This window comes from Excalfactoria chinensis, chromosome Z (genome assembly GCF_039878825.1).
Source record: "Excalfactoria chinensis isolate bCotChi1 chromosome Z, bCotChi1.hap2, whole genome shotgun sequence".
NCBI classification, from domain to species: Eukaryota; Metazoa; Chordata; class Aves; order Galliformes; family Phasianidae; genus Excalfactoria; species Excalfactoria chinensis.
In genome coordinates this window covers 10430601-10456493 of record NC_092857.1, presented here as the reverse complement: position 1 = coordinate 10456493, position 25893 = coordinate 10430601, and the positions used below count along the sequence as shown (strand labels likewise).

The 25893-nt window shown below is 37.1% G+C and overlaps 1 protein-coding gene across 3 annotated transcripts in view; it reads left to right on the top strand.

Moving 5' to 3' along the window:
- Positions 1 to 25893, top strand: part of PRLR (prolactin receptor) — a 165635-nt gene that overhangs the window by 30233 nt on the left and 109509 nt on the right. For all 3 annotated transcript variants that reach the window (XM_072359386.1, XM_072359387.1, XM_072359385.1), the window contains 2 exons: positions 11956 to 12007; positions 13029 to 13139. The gene's annotated coding sequence lies outside the window, so the exon portion shown is untranslated. The remainder of the gene's footprint in view (positions 1 to 11955; positions 12008 to 13028; positions 13140 to 25893) is intronic.

Genomic DNA, 25893 nt, shown 5'->3' with positions numbered 1-25893 from the left:
CTAAGCTCAGAGCTCGGCAGAAGACAGTTTTTAAGTGCTGTTGCATTACAATGAAACAAGGGGTGGTGCTCTAGAATTTTCATGCATTTATGTTCCTTGAAGTGTAGTATGTCACCTTAAAAATTATCCAAAAGTCTTGCAGAGCTCAGAGTTCAGTGCCTAATTTCCCGTAATCCTGAATTTCTGTGCCTTATTTCTGTGATGAATTTGTCTGCCTTCAACCTCTAATCAGTAGATCTTGTCATACTTCTGCCTTGATAATCTATTGCCCCACTACCCATAGAACTGGCAAGATTGTTTCCAGCAGCCACATGCATTTACACCTAGAAGTTTCAGTTCAACAATGTAAATTCCCAGAAAATTTAATCCATAAGAATTTGTAATCACAAGATAGCAAGGGTAAGAGCTGCAGGAAAATTTGGAACTTTTCGGCAAAGCCACAAGTTGATCAAGGTTACTGTATCATGTAACCAATAAGTGCACCGCGATCATTTATGAATCAGATATCCTCTCTCTAATAAGGTGATAATAAATCAGAAATGAAATTCACCAGCTCACTTTTCCTAATGCATTAGCCATTTCAGCAGAGAGAGCAGATAAATTATTTTAATACCAGGTCATTATACTGATACTGTTGGATGACAGATATCCTAATTGCAGCTGGAAGGATAGTTGACTGTTTCAGTATTTCAGTAAAATGTGAGGTGAGGCTTATAAATGCAATATACTTTGCTTGGCCTTACATGGCCTTGCATGATCCTAGATCTGTGTAAAAACTGAGAGCAGCTGTATGGAAAAAAAGCTTGATGCAAGCCAACAATGTATGCTTGCAGCTCGGGAGGCCAACTGTATCCTTAGTTACATCAAAAGAGGACATCATTCAGTGGATAAAGAATTGATTGGATGGTTCCAGCCAGAATATCATGATCAATGACTCCACGTCCAGGTGGAGGTTGGTGACAAGTGGTGTGCTCCAGGAATCAATCTTGGGACTGATGCTCTTCAGCATCTTCATCAACAAACTAGACAGTGGGATTGAGTGACAAACCATGACAGTACTCTCAGCAAGTTTGCTGATGACTCCAAGGTGAGTGGTGCAGTTGACAAAATAGAAGGAAGGAATACAGTCCAGAGGGATGTGGACTGTCTTGAAAAGTGAGGCCCCAGCACAAGAAAGATGTGGAGCTGTTGGTCCAGAGGAGGCCACAAAGGTGTTCAGAGGGCTGGAACACCTCTCCTACAAAGAAAAGCTGTGGGAGCTCAGCTTGTTTAGCTTGGAGATGAGAAGGCTCCAATGAAATCTTGTTGCAGAGTTGCAGACTTCCTGTCCTCAAAGGGAACTTATGAACAAAAGGGAGAACAGTTTTTTACCCAGGCAAATAGTGATAGAACAAGATTTTGAACTAAAAAGAGGAGGTTTAGGTTAGATTTAAGGAGGAAACTTTTTACTCAGAGAGTGGTAAGGCCCTGACACAGCTGCACAGAGAGCTGTGGTGCTCCATCACTGGAGATACTCAAGGCCGGGTTGAATGGGGCCCTGAGCAGCCTGAGCTGGTGGTGGCCCATGGCAAGGGTTTAGAGGCAGGCAATCTGTAGTCCCTTCCACCTCAAGTCTTTCTGTTATTCTGTGGTTCTCAGCTTCAAAACCAGTTAACTGTGTATAACGAATGTCAGTCATTTGTTTAAGAAATATTTCACCTTCTGTATTATTCTCTTCCTTTCTGCAATATTACATATCCATTCTTTACACTACTGCTTCATTTTTGCATGCATATATCCAAATTCTATCTGCACAATTACATTTCAAGCTGATGAATAATTCTTACTTCCATATGGCATGCAAATGCCTTGAATAAAAAATGCCCTTAAACTGTGAGCTTGCCAAGACAAGAGCTGTTAAAGCTCCGGAGCTTCAGAAGTGTTCATCCCATGTGGGAAATGGGTTTGTAGGCAAGTGGTAGCAAATGGTGTAATATGAACAGAAGAAATATAACACAAGGAAGATTTTCACTGATTTTATTTATAGTCTACAATGTCTTGTAAAAAATAGCATTGAATAATAGATTTTCAGCTGGGCCATACCCTAAACCTGGACATCACATGTGGCTCCGGATGCTGTGGCAACTGCAGCTGTGTTGTCAAGGAAACAGTCTTGTGCTCAGTAGGCAAAACCAATGAGGATTAAGCTAGGCTATATTATAGCTAAGCCTCTGTGACCTTATCAGGGAGCAACAAGATCTGTCTGTTCTTCACTGTGCAGGTGTCCCTCAGGAGTGGGGGGCAAAAACATACATGCAGTAAATCTGATTTAAATGTCAGACCGGGATTATTCAAACAAGTGAATGTATTTCCCAGTTAGATGGATTAAAAGACTCTGCTTGTGTAAGTAAAATGTTGATATAAAATAAAACTAGATATTATGAAGGAAAGTAATGTGACGTTTTTTCTGTTAGCTACAAAATAAGGAAGAAATTAATTAAAGTATGGTAACTTTAGAAATCTTGTCAGTCTTTGTTATAGCTTTGTAATCAGGCTAAAATTACACAGAAGCGCACCATTATTAAAAATATTAATTTCCCATTGATAAGAAACATTGCAGAGAGAACACTGAGATGTAGAGTAGTTTTCAGCAGCTTCAAGCACGGTGTTCTTCAGTACTAAGAATTAATGGATGCATGTGTCACTGAAGAAAACTCACACTCCAGCATACACGTGATATTTCATCCCAGCATTTTGTATCTGAAAGAATCAAAGCTCAAATGGAACTAAGATAAATAAATGCAAGGCAAAAATACTTAGTTGCTTTTTGCTGGTGTGGAAGGGAAGTTTGGAGATAAAAAGTTTATTAAATTGCTCTTATAAATTAACTAGAGTTTGCTTATATTTTAAAATATTATTTCTTTTTTCTCTTTTTTTCTTTGCTTGTTTGTTTGCTTTGAAGGAAGGAAGGAAAATAGAGTTTTCCACTTTTGATGAGGTTTTGTAATAAGATTGAATAGACAAGGAACTGCATTTTACTTGATTTGGCAGAATCTCCAAGAGTTTACTGTGCTTAACTATTTTACACTGTCATCAAAGGTGATTAAATGCCTTTTCAAATTAGCACTATGTTTTTACTGTTAAACTGGATTGATTAATCATTGTATTTTTCTTGTTTCAGTATTTCTTTTGGTCTTCCGTGCCTGTCTTTTAAAAAATTGGTAATGTTCATTTATCTGTAGACAATACCAGATGAACCTTTTTCAGCAGTGATGCTGTACAGTATTTTGTACAGAACAGAGAGGGGCTGAAGCAAACTGCCATGAGACATATCTGATTATCATAGAGATTGTACATCTAACATCCAATTATTTGTTTTCTTTCTTGATGTCTTTTCTCCTACAGTGAGTTTAATCTAAACTGACCCAAGCCAGTGCATTTTGTCAGGTCTTCAAGCTTCTTTTCCTGTATTCCTCTCCTTTATTTGCAGTGAAGGCAGTGCTTCTGCATTTTTATTTTTTATTTTTCTCTTCTTAAATATGTTTGGGGTTTTTTTGTGGGTTTTTGTTGCTGTTGTTGTTTTGTTTTTTCCTCCCAGAATTGCTGGTTCCGTTTCATTCATGTTACTGAAAAATCCTGCATATAGGATATTTCATGTTAGATGAAGAAGTTCAGACATTTTGCAGTGTGTTTAAGGATGCTGAAAATTACTTCAGTGCTCTTCGCTTCTGAGATGGTTGATAATGACCTATTAAGATTTTATAGCAAAACATTAGGGAAAGAAGTGAAGTAAATAAAGTGAAGACCTGACTATTTCTGTGAGCTGAATGCGATGTAAGTGTTGTTGAAAATGTGCAGCAGGAGGGTAAGAAATGAGAGTGTACTTGATTCTAAACCATCCTGAAATCAGACTTGTTAGAATACATGCAACAGTTAACTTTAGAAACTGGGAATTAAGGTGAATTTTTGGAGAAAAATCCACTATGCCAAAAAATGTTCAGAGAAGCATATAGTTTAAAATTGAAAATGAAAGGATTAGAAGATTTATTGTGTCTCCTGAAAAGTTTGACATTCCTGTTTCTTCTTTCTTTATTCATTTTTTATTTTCAGTTTTCAAGTGGTTCTCTACCACAATTCCATCCTCTGTTGTTTCTGTTTATTGTTATTATGAAGGTTAGACGGCTGGATTCTTTTCCTACTTAACTTTTTCAGTTTTTCCAATTTTACATGCATACTTCTATCTGTATTCTCCCTTAGTAATTTCCCTTTGCTTTTCAGTCACTTAAAACATGCTTTATTAACTAGCCTGGCTTCTAGAAGGAGTTTGGAGTGAATCAAATTGATTTTTTAGTCTAGAGCTAACTAGTGTAAGTCATCTTTTACTAATAGCAACAAATCAAACCTGCTTCTTTAAGCCAACTAAGTGCTGCAAGCAGAGGAGGTTTTCCCTGCTTATGGAATGAGTTAGAGTCAACCAAAATATGTAGTCCATCTTGTACAGGTGCTGTGCAACCAATCTGTTTGTGAATAACAAAGTTAATTCTGTAGACTTACAGCAGGCCATTGGTGAGTCTCAAAACCAGGTGTCCAGCTGTTCCAACTTGTATAGTATTTTCTTCCAAGGTGAAATGCTGCAAATACAGTTCTCTCACTCTGTTTCTAATTACTTGTTTAACTTCAGTCCATCTATTCTACATGCCTTGCACCAGGGAGATTTAGTGTATGTGATCTAATTCAGAAATGAGTTCAGGAGTATTCACTGGACTAGACCTAGAGTCGTGTACTCAGGCCTAATTTTTCTTCATCTTTTATCTCACAGAGTTATTTACAGTACTGAAGAACTGTAGAATAGTTTCACTAAATTACACTGTTCTCATTTGACATATATTGTACATCAACATAGAGATTCCATTTAAAATGGAAGACCTCAAGTGTCGCAGCTGCTATTGCCAAAGAGTTAAACAGAGAACTGCAGCTCTAATAGCAGTGAATAAAAAAGCATAATATGTTCATAGTGAAATGAATTTCTACCTGTATTCTTCTCTGACTCTTCTGAATGTGAATGCAAATCATGCCAGTCCCCTTAGGTTATGGTGAATGAGTTCCATTGTTATGAGTTTCTGTGCTTATAGGAATAAACTGCGTATTGTATTATTATTTTTGTACTATATTGCAATATTTTGAAGCTGGAGCACAGTTAATAAAGTATATATTACTGAACTGCACCTCAGATGTTTAGTTGGGTTATTTTGGTAGTTTTTATTTCTTTTTTTTTTTTTTTTTTTTTATCCTCAGTACTTTCTGACCCGACTTACACATTTAAATGTAAATTTTCCAGGCAGGCATCTTGGTAGCCATAAATCACTTCTTGAATAGGTTTTGATGAATGAAACATTCAAACTTAAACACACTCCCAGGTGTTTAGGCTGTTGGTTCTTTTGTTTATATATCTTGTGATGAATATTGTATACCTTTCCAGATTATTAATTGAAGCGAATGCTAAAGACGTGCTTTTTCCATTCCTGCTTCTATTTAAAACATCAGATTTTCAGTTTAATGTTTTAGAAGTGATAGAACCGAGTCCAGCAAATTATTAATAGGAAAACAGCTGATTTGCTAACATTCTTTGATGTCTGGAATTCCACTCTGCAGTCCAGATAGAACCCAAGTGCTCTGAGGGAAGCATCAGCAGTAATGTCCATCTTGTTAAGAGGCCTTCAGCTTTGCTGGGAAGAACACACAGGGGATCTTTTTTTTTTGTTTTAACCAGATCTGTTTTTTAAGGGTATTAATGGGCCCACATCCAAGAAGATGATTACTTCAGTGCTTGTTGCTTAGGACTTACACTCAGAAACATGGTTGCTAACACAAAACTGCTTTGCTTCCTTAGGAGGTATTAAAGTCTTTTCAGACAAGAGAACATATAAATTGCTGTACCGCATCAAAGCTGTGGTTCAATTTATTCAGCCTATGATCAGAGCTGATAACATGTTCTTCACAGAAAAGACAATAATCTGTTGCATTTACAGATCAATCAGTTTAATAAAGAAAGCTCCGTGCCAGCTTCTCCCAGTCACTCCTAGCGAGGCTTGATTTGAATGCAGAGACTGTTGATTTGGATGAAGAAAATAAAGCAAAGGTAAAGGTTACTTTGCAGTGTTACTGGGTAAAGGAGAAGAGTAAGTAAGACCAATAGAAGGAAGAGGAAAGACAAGAATGACCGAGAGAATGCCAATAGCACAAACAGCTGAATAGTCAATACTGGACAGATACTGCCTGAACAAGAATGGTAAAATGGGATAAATTCAGGACATAGTTTTAGAGCTGCATCAGACTCTAATAATAAACAAGACCATGAGACTGGGATAAAAGTTTTTATTAAGTATTTCTTTATGCCAGTTATAAATTTTCGATTTTTCAGATTCTGAGTAATAGTAGACCAGTTTATTTTAGTTGCATTTTTTGTTGGTTTATATGCCCTCATAATTACCCACTTTCCAAATTTGAGTCCAAGGATTTTTTTTTCCCATTTTGTATCATAGCTTTTTGCTATACCTTCCCTTATACTTCCAGCATTATATTTGAAAATCCTGTCTGACCTTCCTTCTTTTTGTATTCTTGCTTTTTTTTATTATTATTTTTATTTTTTGTCTGTGTGTGATTCTTAGAACTGAAATCAGTACTGATAGTATAGCTATGCCTTTGATTTCTGTAGTCCATCTGAACACTGGTAATATTCTCTTCCATTCTAATACTTATGCATTGCTTTTGCTTAAGCATTTGAGCAACTTTGGGTATTGAGAGGAAGGTCTGCTTTCTTAGTAGGTTGATTTGACTATATGTCCAGCATCTGTACAGGTAATTTACTTCCTTCCACCATCTGAGTTTGCCAGTTATCAGTAAAACTGTACTTGCTAATGTGATTTTCCAAATGGAAAGTGTGTCCATGTTCTTGGATGTAGAGCAGGACTAAGGACAAATTGCATATCTCTTGTGCTGGAGCTTGTGGAGGTAGCAGTAGAGGTCATTGCTGCTAGCTCAGTTAGTTATTTGTTGCTCCTAGTGTATTCCTTTTTGCTTGAGATAATAAAATAGAATGTTATATTTACTTTCAACTGCAACTAAAACACTTTTCTATTATTATTTTCTTCAGACTATGTCTTTCAGCTTTTAATTAATGACAAGGTTACATGCTCCCTGTCTCTCAAGGAAGTGTATTTAATGGAAGAATGTGTCACAATTATGCAGTTATTCTTTCATCCTGAGGTCCCTTTAGTGCAATGGCTGGCATATTCTTGATTTTTTTTATGATTGTAGAGTTGCAGTCCCCTTCTTTCGCAAGCAATGTTAAATTTCTTAACTTGTGATATTAGGTGGTTTGGTTTGTTTTTTTCTTTTATAGGCAGCAAACTGTTTAATGGGTGCAAATCTTAACTGCGAGTTAAATGTTTCCCTTAAACTCCTTCCAGTAGATTTCAATTTACTTTAAGTATTCTAAAATTCTGGTGATGTGCAAGTTTCAGCAGAATTCAGAAAAAAATATCTGTTTTTTTTGCATGTACTAGACACAAGCAATCTTACTTCTGCAATTTGAACACATGCTTTTCCTGAAAATCCTCTTATATAACATATATTCCTGTTTTGGCTACAACAATAATCCTACACTGGCAAGGACAGTTATTAAGCGATAACAATTAATTACAAGGTTATTACATTATAACATTAAATAACAGGTATGCCGTTCCTGTTCTACTGACAATGTGAGCTCAGCCTAAGCCTGTAATATAATTTGGCGTATGTATAGGATTTTGCTTCTTTACATTTTCTAAACAAGGTTCCTTTTAAATAGCTCATCCTTCCATGGGCATTTTGGCACTGATTTTGCACACACAGAAGTAGGTTATTTGGGGCTCAGTGGTCATCAAGAAGCTTCCTAATCATTTCCACTGCAAACATGGTCCATCAGCCCTAACAAGCTAGAATTAGGAATTGGCTTTGTAATCTTTAGGAGAGATCCAGCTTTAGAAAACAGATCAAGTGCTAGAAGTATGGCTTTTCTCAAGTACTTTCTGGGATTTGGACTCCTTTTTGCCTCAGTGCCAAACAGAACATACTATTTACGCCCAATTAAACATCATATTGCTACACAACTTCAAGCATTAGCTGGCCTACTGGTCTACTGGGTACTGAAAAAATACTACATTTCTTGCTTTGGATTCTCAACTGTTTTGAGCCAGAGTGAATCGCTTCTAGTAAGTGCAGCTAATCTCTTCTTGGGCTTAAAAACAGGTTTATAAAAAAGCACGCCTTCTTGTGGAAGGTGTTCAAATGAAAAATATGAAAAATATTATGATTTCTCAGACATGAAGAGGGATATTTAATAAAACAATCTTTTGTTACAAATTCACTATTTATTATTCTGTCTTTGTATTTGCTTTTTTAAAGAATAATTCTATATTTTTTGTCCAAATATACTTGTGTTACTTGTGTTTATATACTTGTCATATGTATCTCATTTGTTTGCTCAATTACAAAACACTTTCTAGCTTTTCTGTCACCTGGATTAGTGTCCTCCATACAGATGGGGTTTGTGAGCAAAGGTAGTGCTCCATTTTTTAATCCAGTAGTCACACACGTAACTTCCTTTGTGACAGTTAATTCTGTTTCCTACTTGCATCTCATCTTAATTCTTTTTTCTTGTATTCTTGTTCGTCATTCCCTGTCTTTAGTTTCTTGTGCTCTATTCCATAGATTACCTACCTGCACATTATTTATGTGAACTCCCTTCTGGAAATACAGTGACAGCTTTTACACTTAAAATCTTGAGATGGATACAGAAAGGAAATGCAACACTATTAAACTGATTTTAATGTGCACACAATATTTAGACATAGTATACATTCATTGTGAGGCAGTAACTGTGAGAGTGGTATAACTAAATCTCAGGATGCCTGTGTATCTTTTGCTTTATAATTTGTTATTTTTCTTTGCTTCCAGAATGGTTATTTTCATAAAATTGTTTGTTTTGTCAGTATTGATGTGCATTTTCCTTTTGTTGCTGTTGCTCTTCTATTCTGCAGTTTTTCCCACCGTAGACTGGATTCATTTGTAATGTTGTCAGATGGCAAATAAGTGAGAAATAGAATTATTACTTAGCCTGTAGTCAGGGCAATAGTACACATGCACTAATGAGCTGCAGTGGACTACACTGGAATTGAGGCTGAATTTCTACACTAGTAATTCAGTTACTTTGTATATGTGTTCCTTCAGTTTAGTGTTTTTCACTTACTTTTGGCAATATTTTTAATAGTTAATTGTGTTTTTCTGTTTCAAACCTTCCACTCTTATGTACCTTTGAAACACATTTTTCCATTATCCCTGATAAGAAACCTTCTACTTTTACTGAAAATCTCTTGTTGTGTCATTGAAATAAGACGCATACAAGGAGGTAATATCTAAAATTTCCCTTTTGATTTCTGTCTAATAAGCCACCTCATTTTAATGTAATTTCTCTACTTGAAATTCAGTCCTGAGAGGGGTAAATATGTTTGTGTGTTTGTTCTCACTGGGTTCTCACTGGGTTATGCCTTTATTGTTTTTTTTATTTACTTACGATTTGCCCATCAGTTATCAGGAATGTGATAAATGCAGCTGCAGATCAGCTCCTTAGCAACATCATTTTGACTGCAGCCTGTACATTTTGGAGGACTCACCTAAGTTACTGGATTTCCTGGCTGTAGTCAATGGAATAGCTCATTTTCCTTCCCTTTCCCTTCCCTTCCCTTCCCTTCCCTTCCCTTCCCTTCCCTTCCCTTCCCTTCCCTTCCCTTCCCTTCCCTTCCCTTCCCTTCCCTTCCCTTCCCTTCCCTTCCCTTCCCTTCCCTTCCCTTCCCTTCCCTTCCCTTCCCTTCCCTTCCCTTCCCTTCCCTTCCCTTCCCTTCCAACTCGGCAATGCACCCCTGTGAAATTTATCATGTTTATAGGTTTAAATTATTATTTTCTTCTTTTTCTCAGATTTCCTGATCTTCCAAAGTATGTCACAGACATACTTTGTATGTCATCATCCTTGTCCCACTCTCAGTATTACAGTGTATTAAAATGCCTGTGCTTGCCTATTTAGGTGTAGAATCCCTATTCTAATCCTGATCCTGATCCTGTTTCCCTTATCAAGGCAATGAACTCATTTATCTGATTTGAGCCAGCTATTTCAGTGACTAATTGCAGAATCATAGAGTTCCTCAGGTTGGAAAAGACCTTTGAGATCATTACGTCCAACCTACCACTCATGTGTTGGAGAAAGCATCTGTATTTCCCATTTCCTTTTCTGCACCGTGACATTCCACTTCTTTTTTCGTCCATACTTTTTCCATGTCATCTGTTATTAACCTAATTTAAAAACAGTTGCTCTGTTCCTTCTGTTTGACTTTTTTTTTTTTTCTTTCTTTCACGTGTTTTCAGATATTTAAAATGAGACTTTATTGTTAGTTAACTAATGAACTGAATTCTTTGTTATCTACAAAGTATTTCAGGAAATATTTTCTTTTAGCTGCTTTAGTTGTATACCCACCAGTGCAATATAAACTGTATGCTACTAATTTCCTGAAACTGAGGGGTATTTCTGAGACAAAATCACCCCATATTTGACTGCTGCAAGATGAAAGTCAAAAAGGAAAACAAAAAAAGGAGGGGAAAAAAAAAAAAGGAAGAAGAAAGCAAGATCAGAACTGTGATGTTTTTAAGTGCAGAACAACAGTGATAAGAAGTATGAAAAGTTTATAGATTGTAAGTCTTGCTAGAGGAAGCTTCAATTTTTATCAAGCATAATAGGAAAAAAAAATATTATTGTAATAATGAATGCACTGAAAACAATGCACAAAGAAATGTAATTATGCAATAAATCGTAAATGTTTGTACATTTTCTCTTGGTGTGTTGAGTTGCTGCTCTACATTTTCAAGAAACTGAGGAGACTGGAAGAATAAGTTTCTGAATGTTAAATAATGAAGCACTGCTTAAAAACTGGGAGGCAAATGCAGGATTTTCTTCCTAAATATTCACTGATTTTCTGCTTTTATCATCCCTTCATTTTCTATATGTCACAGCAGTAGTTTATTCTCTGAGAGTGTTGGACTATTTGTATGAAGCAGCACAATAATTTTCAGGCTCAGTCCAATTTAACATGCTTGCAGTATTTTAGATCTGAAATAATGACAACCACAGTCACTAAATTGTTATTTTAAACTCAGATCATGTGGGAAAGAACACTTAGAATTCAGTCTGCTACTGGATGAATGAAACTCACCATTTCTATTAGAGTCATGCAGAAAACTTACTTCTAAACAGCATTCCCTGGCTTGATTACAGCCTTCCAGAAATTATTTTGCTTTGTTTGAGTGCAAAGGAAAGGGCACTAAGAGAAGGAGCTTTGGTTTTGTTCTGTGGTCTGCTTCATAATGAAGGGAAAATATATACAAAGCAGAATGCCTTCAGAGATAGAAAGAATTAACAGTAAAATGTAAAAAACTCAACACAAAATTGTGTGGTGTCCAATTACAGGGCAAGAACCCCTGCTTTTATGAAAAACAGAATTTATGTAGTGACACATACTCAATAAGTTTGTATGTCATTACTATAACTAAAAAGCCCGCATTTCTGTTCTAATGCACTGAAATTATGTTCTAACTGCTTCTAAAGGAAGCAGAATGAACAGATTGCTAGCACCTTCAACTTGTCCATCTTTCACAGAAGATTGTAGGCTATGATTGCTAAGCAAATTGTATTGATGCTTTATCTTTTAAAGTTTCTAAATGCAGATTCCTTGTAGGAAAAATATTGGTCTTCTTGTCTATATATATATATATATATATAAAACAAAATAGCAGAAAATTTTGAAAACAAAAACATTGTTCCAGTCACTCTCTGGAATTGAAATTGTTCCTCTCGACTCCCCTCATTCCTGTTATGTTTTCTCTTTGTAGGTATCTATGACCCATCTAGGCCTTGTTGACATAGAAGGTTAAACTGCAAGCTGTGAGTATTTCTTTCTATACATCAGTGAGATGATTTCAAGAATTTTAAATGGGTTAATAGCTGAAGCAATATTTAATGTATAGAAGATGCTATTTTACTGTAAGTGGCTTATGTAGTAGTATGAAATGACTCTTTGTCAGTAAACAAAAAAACAGCTATGATTAGAGGACAAGTTTTTTTTGGTTGTTGGTTGGTTGTTTTTTACCCCCATATAATAAAAGCATATTTCAGCACACTGTCTGCCTGCTGTTAGAATTTGCTATATTTGGTTACAATTAGTAAATATTGGTAGATATGAACTTTCTGACTGGTTCTGCCATCCATTGCTGCAGAGCTCCTTCTCCTTCTAAGCACATCATTACTAACCTTAGTCCATCTCATCTTCTCTCAAAATCCAGGTCACAGAGAACAGGGCTGCCCCTTTGCCCTCGGTAATATACATTCAGTACAAAGTAGTTTATGAAGTAAAATTGAACAGAGTATGAAAATTGCCCACAATTATTAAGAAAGTTTGGCAGCAGTAACAGAGTTTCTTTCAACTGAGCATGTGGGGTAGATGTTATATAAATACTCATATTGTTTTTATTTTCTTAGAGACTTAATTACTTAATTATGTTAGTTACATTAAGATCCCAGTGAATATGATCATCAATACAATATGGTGCAAGAATAAATAAATAAAAAGGTGGTTTGTTGGCCTGAAATACTTTTCTAATCCACCCTGAAAAACTTTTGCTAAAATAAACTCTAATCTCGTTCTCACTCAGACTTTAGGTCTGAGTCGTAACTTTATCAAGATGAGTAGAGTTTTCTCATTATTTTTGGTTGATTTGAGGGCAGAGTGGGATCTCACGAAAAAGGGGTGGGTATCAATCTCAGACATGCATTTCAGACTCTGAAAACAAGCCCTTCACAGAGCATTCACAGTTGTCTGTAGGGCTGTTCTGATCTCTGTATTTTTTTCTGATTTATTTTTGCTGTTTCTCTTTCATATCCCTCCTGACTGCTACTGTGACTGCAGTTTTATCAGTGTGGATACTCACAACAGCCTGCATAGATTCCCTGTTGAAAGTTGGTGAAGAAATAACAGCTTCTCAGATTTGTCTTGTCCTTCAATATGAATCTAAAACGGGTAAGACGAGTCACAGACTTTAACAGTTTGTTTCTATTCACTGACTGTACAGGAATATAAGGATATAGGATACAAACTCTGCTAAAGGCACGTGGTTGAAGTGAGGTTGGTACTGATTTGTCATTCTGAAAGTATTGTCTCTTGCACCACAATCTATTCAAAGTTCATCACGGTTAAACTCATTAAAGAGGGAACATTACTTCCTCGTTCCTGGATGGGCAAGTTACAATGACCTTTCCAGCTTGTATTTTACTTTACTGAACTGAATTGCCTGTAGTGCTTTCATGATTACTTCTTTCAACTACAGTTTTTTCTAAATATTCATGGTCCCATTTGTATGTTTGTTAAGCATAAATTCTCTTGACTTCATTTCTCTCTCTCTCAGTAGATATTAATACATCCTGAAACTTTGATACAGATCACAGATTAAATAAATGAATGGTGTACTTCCTCTTGAAAACACGCTATGCAAGACCTGGACTCATGAAGTAGGTGCAGGCACATAAACAACTTTCCAGTGCAGAATGGGAACTCCCTATCCTGTTTATCCTTCCACAGTTTTAGCGACATTTCTGTTGCTAACCTTGCACCGTTTGGCATTTATTTGATCACAGGAACATAGGTAGCTCACTAAAATTTTAGGGAAATAACCTGGGAGAAACAGAATCTGTTTACTTCATTAAATATTTAATCCTGAGATCACGTTTATGCCATATCCTGGACAGTGAGGGAGGGTAGGGAAACTGTGTTATTGAGGGTGGGAAGAAAGGATCTGGTTCAAAAGCCAGGAAAGAGAAGAAATAAGGAAATGACATCACCGTTTCAGCACTATCAAACTTCTAATTTTTTTGAACTGTCATTTAATATGGCAACTCTTTAATAATTACAACAATTGAAGAGCAATTTGGGTGCAATTTGTGCATTTTATTCTGTTGCCAGGATGCATATCTGTGTCTTAGTTCACTTGAATTCTTATTTCATCTGTGATTTATGAGTATCTACATCCATTCTACATGCCTCTAAATCTGCATCCTATGTTTTTAGGTAATTTGAATAGACTGATCCAGGTTGAGTGAGGTTCTGGGTAGCCTGATCTCATGATTGGCAATTCAGTAGTTTTCAATTATGAAATCTTAGAGTGAAATGAAGGTAATTAAGAGTTATTTTATGCCTTTAGTTTTGTTCATCTCCTAGTAAAATTTGCTAACCAGGACTATGAGAAATTAGTGAGTAGATATGAAACCACAAAAAATGGCTACATGCAAAAAATATTTTTATTTCATATTAAATAAATTACAATATATTGTTACATTATTCTGCATATGGATTTTTTAGGTCCAAGTGATTTATAAAATTACTGTGTCTGAGTTGCTGCAGTTACAAGGACTTTGCTTCTTCCTCCAATAATTAAAAAAAAATAATAATTGTGCTGAAATATAAGAATGCAAATCCAGGAAAAAACTAAGAGAAAGAAAGTAAGGAGAGAATAAAAGAAACAATTACAATAGACATTACCTAGGTAGGCTTGTGCTATTTTTTGAGCAAATTATTTTGATTTGTTCTTGGCTATTCCCTTTCAAATAACTTGGTCCCTTTGGAAAAATTAGAGGTATAAAATCTTCACTCAGTGATGTCAACCATTTCTGCATCGTATGGATTAGGACTTTAGGAGATTTTAGACTACAGGTTGATCAGTAAAATTACAAAACGCTATACGTGATAACTAAAACTCAATGGAAATATTTTTCCTGTGATTGTGATGTCTTACGGTGCATTTTATTTCTGAAAGAATATGATTGTAAAATTGTTTCTGTTACTTTTTTTGGAGGGCTTTTATATTTGATATTAAACTCTCTAAATGTCAGCAAAGAAATAAATATTTCTGATCACAACCATGGAAAATTAAAAACAGTTCTTTCCCACAGACTTCCCAGTTAACATGGAAAATTTCTTTTATGTTTTATATTTCATTTTTTTTCCACTTGTCTTCCACTGCAGTCCCCTTTTGGAGGGTTAATTTATGTATGGATTCATAGAATCATTGAATGGATTAGGAAGAGACCATAAAGGTCATCTAGTTCCAACACTCCTGCCATTGGCACAATTGTCCCCACCATCTCAGGGGGCCCAGGATCCCATCCAACTCAACCTTGAATGCCTCCAAGGATGGGGCTCTCGTAGCTTCTCTGTGCAAACTGTTCTAGTGCCTCACCAACCTCTGAATAGAAAATTTCTTCTTAACATCTAATCATCTAAATCTCCTCTCTTTTAGTTTAAAGTCGTTCTTCCTTCTCCTAATCAGACTGGTTAAAAAGTCATTCCCCCTCTTGCTCATAAGCTCCCTTCAAGTACTGGAGTGAGATCTGCACTGAACTTTCTTTTCTCCAGGTTTACCAAGTCCAGTTCTCTCAGCCATTCTTCACAGCAGAGGTGCTCCAGCTGTCTGATCATCCTCTTTGCTGTCCTCTTAGCACACTCCAACAGCTCCACATCTTTCTTGTACTGGATGCCCCAGGCTTGTACACAGTATTCCAGATGGGGCCTCAAAGGGCAGAGCAGAGGGGCACAATAATCCCCTTCCTCTCCCTGCTTCCAGTGCTCTTTTGGATACTGTTGGCCTTCGAGACTTTAGTCACAAACTGCTGGCTTATCTCCATCTCCTCATCCACAAAAACCCCCAAGTCCTTCTCTGCAGGATTGCTCCCAATGAATTTTTCTCCCAGTCCACTTATCTCTGGGATTGCCTTTTTAAACCTCATTAGATTCTAGTGTTCCCATCTGTCAAGTGTATCCAGGTCCCTCTGCCTGGCATCCCATGCTTCTATTGTGTCAGCTTCACCTCTCAGCTTGGTGCCATCAGCAAACTTGCTGAGAGTACTGTCTATGTCACTGATAACAATGTTGAAGAGCACCAGTCCATGGCAGACCCCAGAGGAACACCACTTGTGACCAGCCTCCACCTGGACATGGAGGTGTTGACAAGGACTGTCTGGCTATGGCTATCCAATGAATCCTTTATCCACCAAATAGTACAGCCTTCACATCCATATCTCTCCAATTTAGAGTTAAGGATGTGTTTCAAAACCATATGAAAGGCCTTGCAACAGCCCTTCCTTTGTCCACCAATGCCATCAATCTATCATAAAAGGGGACTAGATGGGTCAGGCATGATCTGGCCATGGTGAGGTTGTGCTGGTTGCCTCTGATCACCTCTTGTGCCATAACATCTCTTCCAGGACAATCTGTGCCATGATATTCCCAGGCACAGCATGAGGCTCGCTGCCCTATATCTTACTGAGTCTTCTTTTTTCACTTTCTGGAACATTAGAGGAGTATTTCCCTTTTTCCCAGTCACTGGGGACTCCACCTGACAGATATGATTTTTCAAATATGGTGCACAGTAATTTGGCAACCATGTCAGTGAATTCCTTCAGAGTCTTGGGATACACGTTGTCCAGCTCCATAGACTTGTACACCTTCAGCTTCATCCAGTGGTCTCAGACCTGTTCTCCTCTTACACTGGGAGGGATTTTGTTCCCCTGACCCCCACTAAGAAGTTGAGAGACACAAGATTGGCTGTCAAGAGTAAGGCAAAGAAATCCTTAAGTACCTAAGCCTTCTCTTTGTCTCAGGAGGCCAGCAGTATTCAACCATTTCTTTTTTGACATGACTTCAGTAGGTTAGCAGTAATTTGGACATATTTGTTATTCTTTCAAATTAATGCATTTTTTCTGCAATTGATGGAGAACATAGAATTTACATACAGTGCTTGGTCAATGCAGAAGCTTTTAGTTGAACAGGGCTTTTTAGTGCATCTAATTTGATTAAAGATGTACATTTGTGATTTCTCATTGAAGCTTTATCGTTAAGTTCTCAAAATAGATAATAGTATGAAGTTAGGCTGTAATGTCTACACTTTCTGACAAAGTCCTACAAAATTGTCTTCAGGTATGAAGGATGATATACATTAATTTCTGTTACTCTCTTGGCCCTGAGGATGGCCACAGACATGGTGTAGAAGCAATATATATACTTTTTAACATAACAAATGTTTAGACTAGATGAGGCTTTGATCTGCAAAATAGAGTCTTCATTCTGCTTAGCCTTCTGTCCTGTAATTTCTGTATTCATCAGTGGTCTCCCTCTGTAACTTAAACAGGAAATTTGGTTGCAGTGATACTAATGAAGTAGTGCTGTTTTAAATTGATTCCAATTTTTATCTACCCAGAAACCATACGCATGTCATCAAATTCATGAAAGACATGAGTTGTGAAAGAAATGAAGGAATCGGTTAGCCAGAACTAAAAAATAAGGAGGAACAGGAAAGGAATGAAAAAAGTCCTTGTCAAAGCTGAAGAGAAACTCCAGGACATGGCAGTTCTTTCTGTTTCATTTGAACTCTTTTCACTGATTTTTATTATTATTATTTTTTTTTTTCTCAGAACAAGTACACTTTGTATTGTTTTTGGAATTAAAGATGTATAGAAATGAAACATTTAAAGAGATAAGTGGATGTAGTATTAATTTCTTTGCATCATCAGAAATACACAAGGAGTGTTAAAGTTGGTTGAAATTTACTGTGACAAAATACATTCAATCTGAGATACCTCTCTGCTTTTGTATCTTTGTTGTAAAGAGACTGCAGTTATGGATGCAGAGATTTTCCTCTCTATTTCTCTCATCTTAGATTGCAGCACTACTTCATTTCCAACAATTAAAATTAGGATTGATGGAAGCAAGTATTTGAACATCAGGAAGTTCTGTGTGGGGATGAGGGATAGGTTAAGGTCACAGGCCTGTTGGGAGTGTAGGAGATAGCTGATGGGAAATTAATTGTACGTGAATTCCGAGTTCTAAATCAGTCCTAGTTAAAGATGCCTGGACGGTGACAGAAGAATGTTAAGGCTGGGGGAGGGAAGTCAGAGGTTGATCCCAACAGCTTCACACAAGCCCTCTTAATGACGGCTTAAAGCTATGAAGTCTTTGCAACCCAGAGGTCACATCATCCAACTTTACGTGGAGTCTTCTGCTCCTGAGATTTTTCCATCCCACAGTCTACTTTTCAGGTCCCAGCTCTTTCTTTTATACCCATCGTTTTGGCAGTCCCATACTTTATATATTCACAACCCTACTGAATACTGAGACACATTCTGTATATCGATTCTGTATATTATATTCTTAGGTTTAGGAATTGTTTGAACCTGCCTGCTCAGAACTTGAAAAGAATGTGGCAAAGATTCCATCTTTGACAGATGTTTTATAAAACATGACCAAGCTGCACCTTTCCTGTCTGCATTAAAATGCTGAAGTAGAAGTGTCTGACAAGACTTGAATGAAATTAGCCCAGTGCTTTCCTCTGCAAATCATACTCTTTACAAAACAAGCTTTACTGAAAATGCTGATGTGTCTGCATCTTGGTTCTGGAGTGAGAGGAAAATGAATGTGCCAGAAGAGTTTTATCTATTACAGGAGCTGTACTCCGTGGCTATTTCTGTGGTCCAGGCCTTGCACTTATTGCAGTAAGTGAGATGGTCCAGTCAGATAGAGTTAAATAATGGAACTTGCACATTACATAGAAGCAAGAGAGACAAAGAAGAAACCTCGTAAAGCTTTGGTGCACAGTCTGGCACATACATAAACCAAGTTTGCTTAGAGAAATGGGCTTATACAAAAAAGTAAGCAGATAGTAAAGCTTACATAAGATTACAGAGTTTAACATTTAATTTTAATTAAATCGTTTCATAATTAATTGAAATTAAAATTTAAACTGTTGTGTATGTTGATGAGGAAATGTTTGACACTCTTGAATGAACATCAGTAATTGCCAATGTGTATTAATGTGTGGTTTGAAATTGTAGCTATTTTTTTTTCTTTTGATTATCAAGACTGTAACTAAATCTTCTCTTCCAAAAGAACACATATTCTAATCTTAAGAATCAAATGTAGATGGAAACAATTATGTACTGAAAGTTATGAAGTAAGAACTCATGTTGATTGGTATTGTGTTTCTTGGTCATTCTAGACAAAGGATGTTATTTTTTAAAGAAAGCCAGGTATTAGGCGTACAGAATGGCTTACTATGCTCTGTGAAGTAGGGATTTGAGAACAGTGAGAGCTGGAAGGTTGCAGTCCTTCAATCCAAAAATTTATTTTGGTTCACTCAACCACTGAAGCCATCCATGGATGCCAAATCCTTTGTCCAAGCTGTCACTATGGGTATTAATTGCACAGCCAGTGACTAAGGTCAACTGATAGTATAATGAACAAAATTTACTGGCTGTACATATAACTGTGCAAAACTAGCTATTTGTGGCATATAAACCTTGAAAACAAGATTTCATATCCATTCTCTAAATGTGTGGGAGTCTGAAGACCTTGAAAAAGAGGTAACTGGGTAATTCAGAAGTAGCCTTGGCTTTTCACTGTTCTGAGTACTCGCAGGTTGTTTGCTCTCGTTACCATGTAAGATTTTCCCAGTTATTCCTATCTGCTGTTTTCACTTGTTTCAGCCTTTTTTCTTCTACTCTGAACTACTGTGCTTTTTCTTTTTCTCCTCCTGCCTTGAGAAGTCATGAATTGTTGTGGCAGCCATGCTTCTACTGTTTTGGTACCTTTTGTGTGTAGTCTGGGTCACACTAGCTGACAGCCACTTGGCCTGCATCATGCCAGATGGCAGTCAGCGTTTGCTTTGGACAAAATTGTAAGTAGTTTTCTGTTAGGGACAGTTGCTCTTATTAAGGTTTGTTTGTTGTTGTTTTTTTCTACTTGCTAAAACAGTTCATACAATCTGGATAAAACTCTAATTATTTGAAATACAATTTTATATCTCCAGGTTTTCTGGCAGATATAAGTTACTTCAGAACTGCAAGTCACTGACAGCCAAATATTTACATTCTGTGAGAGACTGAATTAACATTTTTATCCAAATAAATGGCTTTTTAAAAATTTTTGCTCTACTGAGGCGGACATTTAAGAGCGTATGTATCTTTAACCTTTTAAGTAATCTTATTGAAACCAAAGCTCCTTGGTGTTCATCTTAATTAGTTAATACATGTTAAATGACACGTTGTCCAGCACACTTCAGCTAATACCTGGGGTTCTTTAAAAGTCACTGCCATTGCAAATGTCAAAGGGCAACAACATTTCTATAAATTCCTTGGCTTTCATTGTCTTATCTTACGTGGTATCGTGATTTCCAAGTATCATTTGAGACTGCCTGCAATTTTATCTTTATCATTAATCTGGAAGAAAATAACTTCTGAATTCCATTGTAAACCATAATAAAAATCTTACAAAATATGGTAAAACTCATGTCTTAGAGGTACAGTAATGCAGGTAGAGAAGTTCAGATACCAGTGATCTCAACACTGCAAGTGCTAATGCTGACACTTTTGCAAGCATTAGAAATTTGGCATTCACCACAACCATTCCTGTTACTTTATTTTACATCTTTATGGGTTGCATAGTTAATAAGCAGACTGTTTCAGAAAGCGTGATTTCTTCTGAGAGAAATGCATCAATCTTTCATTAAGTAATTGTAAATAAGTATTATCAAGTCTTTCCTAGGAAACTGTTTCAGTACTTGGAATGAAAACTCTGACAGAAGCTGATAATGGCTTCTGTGGCATACTTCACTGTTGCTTATAATGATGTAGTAGTTTTAGGCTACCAGTGTTCCTTAAATTGTAAATGATATCAGATATATTCTGATGTAAAGTTTTTCTTATGATGCGCATACTTGTGCATGTTTGCATTCACACTGAATTCACTCTGCATCTTGTGCGCAGCTCATTCTGTAATCGGATTATGAGTTCTACGACATTAGAGTACTATCTAATCTGAGGGTATTCCCTTAATCCCATTCCTTTAGCATGCACAAAATATGACAAAAGCAATAATGAACATTAGGTTTAAGGAATAATTGCTTTCCCTTCACCCCACCTCTGAAGCTTTAGAATTGAAGATACTTTACTTGAGAATGGGCAGGTGAAGAGAAAACAAAACCAAATGCTGAAGCTATTAAGATGCACACTTTTCTCTGCTGCCCTTTAATTCCCTGAGCTTTACCAAGCAGCCATTTGGTCAGCTGGGAAGGTTCCATAGAAGCAATACATAACGTAACACAGTAAAGCATCATGTCTTGTAGATGTGTCATACTTGATTAGCATTTGCAGCTTTGATGTTGTATAAAACACCACTTACTGTTCATTAATAACATATACTTTAAAACGTAAAATTCATCTTCACACTTTCTTAAATGTATTTTAAGTACCATATTCATACCTATTCATACGGAAGTGTTTCAGTCTTCCTTTATACTGGGTAGTCATTATGGTTGCGTCATTTTTTTAGCAAATTAAATATGTCAGGAATTTTTACATGGATATTTACATGGATATTTACAACTGATATGATGTGCTCAGTCTCCATATTCCGAATTGTCTTGCTCTCCAGAATGCTGCGGTTGCATGCAGATCACCTGCTGGAATTGACTGCTCGTGCAGCTCCAGATTGCAACACACTAATTTGGAGACCACAAGTTGATGTGGACCAAATCTGTGCCAAAGTCAATCGGGTTCCAGTGCCCTGGGATCTTCCTAGGTAGTTTGATTTACAAGGACAGATACTGCTATTTTAAATAATGTGTAGCACTTTTAAACTGTAAAATTCAATTTGACCTCGTTAGTGTCTGAGTAATGCGTAGTGTGTTTTAAATCACACTAGCAGGCAATTTCTGAACACTATTGCCAACATTCAGAATTTCAGATTCTCAGAGAGAGAAAAACATTAATCAAAAATTTAACTGAGTGGTACAGATACAAGTCTCTTAGCTTTTATGGGCTTTGGGTTTATTTTGGTTTGGTTTGGTTTTAGATTTTTTTCCCCTGTTCAAACTGTTCCTAGCTTGTAGTTTCAAAACATTTACTTAGGGAAATTATTCTTAAACTTTATACATCACACACACACACACACACACACACACACACACTCATATACGAATGTTTTTATACTTCTTTTGTACCAAAAACAATCTATATTTTCCCATTTCCTTGGTTAAACCTGCTCTTTCAACCACTGTGGTGGACAGCTTGAGTTGTCTCTAATCCTTATTCTTCTGTGCCTTTTGCATTTAGAGAACTTTTCTGTAGCACCCGTGCCACTATAGTTTAATTTGAATTTATTTTTTGTTCATCCAGGGCTATAACCTCTATCTCATAAATTTCATTACTGTGAGCTTCAGGGCATTGAAACGTTCTTTTACAAACTGCTGGAAGCTTTTAGTAAGTTGGATTTTGAACGAAATGAGGTCATGCTGAGGCTTTTCTCTCTTGCATTTTTATATATGTTCATGCATTCCAAACTTTTGTTCTCATCTTTCACTATTGTTGCTGTGCAAAATTCTTGCTCTCTAGGAATATCTCTCTAACTCCAGATTCTTTTTTCCAAATGTATATGGTAGATACATGCATTGTTTCTGGTGTCCGAGCAAAGAGCAACTCTGTTCTTTGTTCCTTGCAAAGAAGCTAGACCCTTTTAGAAATGCAGTGGCATATAAACCTGCTGAAAATTCTGAGTAGTTTTTAAAGGGGACAGAAATTTAGACTGTTATCGTGGTAAGGGCCTGCTAGACATTAGTAGCCTAAAAAAATTAAGAAAATAAGGCTTCTAATGAGAAATTAACAGTCATCTACCATCACTAGTGACAGCGAATAACTTTGAATACTCAGATTTATTCAGAGGAAAAGAGTACAGCAAAATAAATCAACCAGATTCCCAATTGACAGACTGTTGCTCTGAAAACCTATAAGCAGTATTTCATGAGAGGTAAGTCTGGGAAGACAACTCAAGGGAAATGATTAAGTGTTGCACATCACAGCTACAATTTCAGTCCCGATGTTATGGAGTGGCTCTGCAGTACTCAGGTTTTGGTATCTTTATTTATTATGGTATACTCAGATTACAAGTATACATTCCTCTAATGCAAAGGATATATGTTGTAGAAACCAACAACCTAAATAGATTGTTAATTCTTATTTGATTTAAAGTATAAGAATTAAGCACAAAGATAGCAGAAGCTGAGGCAAGTGGCAAAAGATGAACAGAAGGGAATAGTATAAAACTGGAGATGAACTCAGACAAATCCAGAATACTTGGAGCTACTAAAATAAAATAAACCACTGATTAATTAGACAAAAGTTTATATGTAAAAAGTTAGCATGTAAAATGAGTCAGGGACAATTCTGTTGCTTCAAGAACGTGTGGCACAACACACCCTATACTCATGTTTAATTCTCTTTCCACCAAAAAAATTGTATCATTGTCCCATACTGTCTGTAGGGAGCAGTAAGTAGTACATGCTGCTTGCTAATGCTCCTGCATACCCTCTGGAAGAGTACCATTTTGAAGCTAAAACTGAACAAGGAGAGTGATGTTATGGACAAATGCATACAAATGCCTGAGTTTGTGCTACAACCTTATTTTGTTTACTAGAGTAAATATTACAAGTGAGTCCTTTTTGTATTTTACTGAAGAGTAATTTTATTTTCCTTAGGGAGGTTCTTATGTGCCCTTTCTATTCTTTTTCTCAGCGGACTGTTTTACAGTGCATTTATCTTTCTGGGTATAGTCTCTGTTTAAAGCCTTTGAATAGAACTGAATTTTCCTTGACTCTTAACAGCACAGGTTCTTGTCTTTTAAATCAAGATTATAAGCTCTCCCAACCATAAGACATGGAATGAAATGTAGCTTATGAGACAGTCTGAAGAATACAAAATATCTCTCTGATATAATAATTGTAATAGAAATTCCAAGAGAATTATAGTTCTTTAGAAAGTTGAAAGGCCAAAGATTTTAATTAGCTTTGACTGAGGTAGTCAGTTTAAATGGGCTGCTGAATTTAGTCAGTACCAAAAGTGAGAGCTAATGAAATCTGTTTTATTTTGAAGGAGAAAAGTAGAACCTTATGATCAAAAGGCCCCAAGGATCATCAAGTTCCAACCCCCCTGCCACCAACATGCCGCATCCACAACATCTCTGAGCAACCTGTTCCAGTGTTCTCACCATCCTTATTGTAAAATCCTTTTTCCTTATATCGAGTCTAAATCTCCTCTTTCAGTCTGAAACCATTTCCTCCTGTTCTGTCAAAACAGATCCTGCTAAAATAGTCTGCCCACTTCTTTCTTTTAGCCCTCCTTTACCTACTATCAGGTCTTGCTGGAGCCTTCTTCACAGTAAATGATACTTTCCTTAGTTTTCTTTCATAGATAAGGAAAAGTTCCTTCTGATTTTTCCCTACTAATTCCAAGTCAGAGTGCATCGCCTTCGCTTTTGTTTTGATCCAGCTGAGTGGTGATCTCACAAGGTAAACTGAACCAAGCAATGACAAATTTTCCACTTGTGGAAGGTCTGATCAAATTTGCATTTTTGTTTTCTGGTAGACAGTTGTTGGTTGGGCAGTTTCTAGATTACGTTTACAGTAGATCTTGCAAAATAAATAAGCAGGTATAACCAAGGAGGCATCAAAAGGAAGAAAACAGGCAGATACAGGTTATGTTAAAAAGCATTAGAATAAGCACTTTCAATATAAACATGCACATGGATTCTTGGGGCCGCGCCACACTTCTTTCCCTGCCAAGTCATTAATAAAAATTCTGTCTATACATTTCCATTTGCTAGTTACCAAGCATCTGTCACTGCTATTTTTAGAATGTATTGGTTAAATTTTTATCTTAAAGATAACAAAAAACCTGATTACTGCAGAGCCACTCCATAACAACGGGATTGAAATTGTAGCTGTGCTGTGCAACACTCTGGAAAATTAGCTGCTAAATATTTCTCTGTCTTTATACTGAAAGATGAAAAGGTCATATTTTATCTTACTCAGATCAACGATGCATATCTGATTCACAACAGTAACTGATGTATATAGTGTGTAGAGGAAAGAAAAATAATCTAAAATAAATGGGATAGATGAGTGGACAGTAAAGTGGATCGAGAATTGGCTGACTGGCAGAGTGCAGAGGGTTGTCGTTGGCGGTGCAGTGTCTGGCTGGAGGCCTGTAACTAGCGGCGTTCCCCAGGGGTCTGTGCTGGGTCCGGTCTTGTTCAACATCTTCATCAGCGACCTTGATGAGGGGATAGTGACCACCCTCAGCAAGTTTGCTGATGACACGAAGTTGGGAGGACTGGCTGACATGCCTGAAGGCTGTGCTGCCATTCAGAAAGACCTGGACAGGCTGGAGAGCTGGGCAGTAAGAAACCGGATGAGGTTTAACAAAAGCAAGTGTAGAGTCTTGCACCTAGGAAGAAATAATTGTATGCATCAGTACAGGCTGGGGGAAGACCTGCTGGAGAGGAGCTCTGCTGAGAGGGACCTGGGCGTCCTGGTGGACGACAGGTTGGCCATGAGCCAGCAGCGTGCCTTTGTAGCCAAAAAGGCCAATGGCATTCTGGGGTGCATTAAAAAGAGCGTGGCCAGCAGGTCAAGGGAGGTGATCCTCCCCCTCTACTCTGCCCTGGTGAGGCCTCATCTGGAATACTGTGTCCAGTTCTGGGCTCCCCAGTACAAAAAAGACAGGGATCTCTTGGAAAGAGTCCAGCGGAGGGCCACAAAGATGGTGAAGGGCCTGGAGCATCTCCCCTATGAGGAGAGACTTAGGGAACTGGGTCTGTTTAGCCTTGAGAAAAGAAGGCTGAGAGGGGACTTGATCCAAGTTTATAAATACCTGAGGTGTGGGAGCCATAGTGGCGCGGC